This window comes from Mus musculus, chromosome 8 (genome assembly GCF_000001635.26).
Source record: "Mus musculus strain C57BL/6J chromosome 8, GRCm38.p6 C57BL/6J".
NCBI classification, from domain to species: Eukaryota; Metazoa; Chordata; class Mammalia; order Rodentia; family Muridae; genus Mus; species Mus musculus.
The window spans coordinates 67,583,317-67,586,234 of NC_000074.6; the positions used below are offsets into that span (position 1 = coordinate 67,583,317).

A 2,918-nucleotide genomic window follows, 5' to 3' on the forward strand; every position below is an offset into this window, starting at 1 on the left:
TAAATACTGTATTTTTGCCTCTAAAGCAGGTCCTTTTCATACCAGAGCAGATCTAATTAGGATACAGACTCCACAGCATTTGAATAGAATAATATTTAATGTAAAGGACTATTGACTACCAACTAAGAAGAGTAAATACTAAGTACAAATAAAAGAGAACCGTGATGATATGCCAAGGCTTAGCAAGAAAACTACCCAAAAGAACAAACATGGAAAGCTGCCTGCCCCAAACTGGGTTCAAGGTATCATGATAAGGATGGATGTAGTTTTAGTAGGAATTCACTAGCTGCATTGATTTCCAGCTGAGCTTTAGCTATCTGTCAAGGTTTACCAGGAAACCATAGACCTGTGTTGAGGAATCAAATTTACTGGTGGGTGAGTGTCTCTGAGTCCTCTACAAGCATGAAGCTGTATAGGTGCACGTACACAGAGAATGAGGGGGAGGGGGAGGGAAGGGGAGGGGGAGGGAGAGGGAGAAGGAGGGAGAGAGAGAGCGAGAGAGTGAGAGAGAGCAATAGAGAGAGAGAAAGCGAGAGAGAGAGCGAGCGAGAGAGAGAGAGAGAGCGAGCGAGAGAGAGAAAGCGAGAGAGAGAGAGAGAGAGAGCGAGAGAGAAAGCGAGAGAGAGAGAAAGCCAGAGAGAGCGAGAGAGAAAGCGAGAGAGAGAGAGAAAGCGAGAGAGAGAGTAAGAGAGAGAGAGAGCGAGAGAGAGCGAGAGAGAAAGCAAGAGAGAGAGAGAGAGAGAGAGAGAGAGAGAGAGAGAGAGAGAGAGAGAGACTCTTAAAGTAGGAATAAAAGGATTTGGCTCCAGTGCCTTTTAAAGGTAAGATCCAGTATTGCACCAGCCAGATAATTCAACATGTTCACAGGGTTTGACTGCACAATATATGCAGAGAAAGGTCAATGGATCTAGAAATGATATATAATACCTTGGTAATTGACACAGCCAGCTTATATTGATCTATCTGGCAGTAATGCCCAATTTCCCACCTAGATTTTTTTAAACAAGAAGTTCATTTAAACAACAAGACACTTGACTTGAAGAGGAAATTATCATTTTGTTAAAAAGTAGTATATCCTTAGTTAAACCCAGATTGCCCTATATTTAACAGTTACATACAAAAAAGTTATAAAATTGTCCTTGGTTTTATAATAATAAATGAAAAAAATTAAAATTTCCCAATTGAACAAGATATGCAGGATTTTATGTTGTATTCTTTTGCTAAAACAGTGAGAGCAAAATAATTTTCTGTAATATAAAGATCAGAGCTGAACGACCATGCTACTAGTGGAGAAGGGGATATTTTCACTGAATCAGTACTTTCCCCCCAGACCATCTCCATCTGATGTCAACCAAAACAGAATACTGGCCATTAGTTTCAAAATGAAAATGGGAAAAGAAGAGCAATATGTTTGTACACATATTCCTGTTACTTTATGAACAATAAAGAAATGGGAACAGGGAAATGAAGGAATAGAGAAAAGTATAATGTAGTAGTCAGGTATAATGGAACCAAATTGGGGTTCTAATTGAGACTGTATTCTTGGTCTATAACAAAATTCTAGAGGAAAGTAGCAGGTTCCCTTTTTAGTAGACAACTCCTGTCTGCTGCTGAAACATATCAATTGTATCTTCATCCTCCATTTCTAACTGTGTAGGTATGTCTGTTTTATTGACTGCTTGCCCATCAAACTAGAATCTGATCTGCCCCATTGACAATCCCTGTCATTCCCAATAGGCTTTTGTTAGTTTACTAAATGGTGTATGCCCCTTAATCTTAAACTGCACCACAGAGCCATCCTGCCTTTCCATCTTCAAATTAACATGATTGTTATTCTCAGCCTTGACCCCTTCTTTGGGTTTCTCATCGGTCACAGTGAGCACAGAAGTCTCCTGAGCTGCCACTTCACAAAAGAGGCACCGGATCCATACTGAAAGAACATACTCTGCACCAGGAGTGGCAGCAGGAGTGGCAGAAGGAGGTGGCAGCAGGTGAACCCCACCTGGTGGTTTTGACATCCCTGTAGGAACATTTGATCCTAAGCAAATGGTGCAAGAATGTGGCTCAGCAGGAGATACCGATCTATCCACCCCCTATCACCTATTTATCCATTTGCTTTCTGTTATCTATCTAGCTATCATGCCTCTGTCTTCTACAAGCCATCATCAGTCATCTATTTACCCACCAGCTGTCTGTCTGTCTGTCTGTCTGTCTGTCTGTCTGTCTGTCTGTCAGACCAACAGTTGCTTGCTGAATCCACAGATTGAGAGTCACATGTACTTTTTAGCTTGTTTAGCAGAAAGGTTATGAATCTTTTGCTGTTGAGGATGGACCATTCACCTCAAAAAATGGGGCCTTTGTGACAGGAAGCATTATTTAGAGATCCAGAGCAGTAAGGCTCTAATAACCTTGTTTAAGTCTTAAAGTCAGTATTTCAGTTATGTGACCCAGCAAATATTCACCTTTCTTTAGTCCATTTGGGTTGGATTATTATATTTTCAGTTACTGTCAAAAGAACAGATTAGGCTAGAAGTGCCTCAAGATTTCATCACGTTAGGAGTTTTTGTAATTCCTAATGTGTTTGGTCACAAGTTTTCTTAGTAATTGTTAAAATAGTATCTTAAAATTATTTAGATATTATATATGGCTACCATAAATTATTACTACTCTGATGACATATTGATTTATATTGAATGGGTGATGTAGGCTTTGTGCTTTGCTAAGCACAGAACATGGATGTGTCAGCACAATTGGCATAATCCTTTTTCCAGTAGTGCTATAAAGAGCAGATTTGGGGAAGGGTATAATTAGCATCAGTGCAAGATCAACTGGATGTTACACAAGTCCTAGGTGTTCTCGAAGCATGGAGGATGGACACTTTTGGAAGACTCAGAGCAAGATTGAGAGAAACTTCAGAG

At 40.1% G+C, this 2,918-nt stretch overlaps 1 pseudogene; it reads right to left on the reverse strand.

Annotated features, from left to right (window-relative positions):
• Positions 1–1,586: 1,586 nt before the first annotated feature.
• Positions 1,587–2,018, reverse strand: Gm36247 (annotated as a pseudogene).
• Positions 2,019–2,918: the final 900 nt, after the last annotated feature.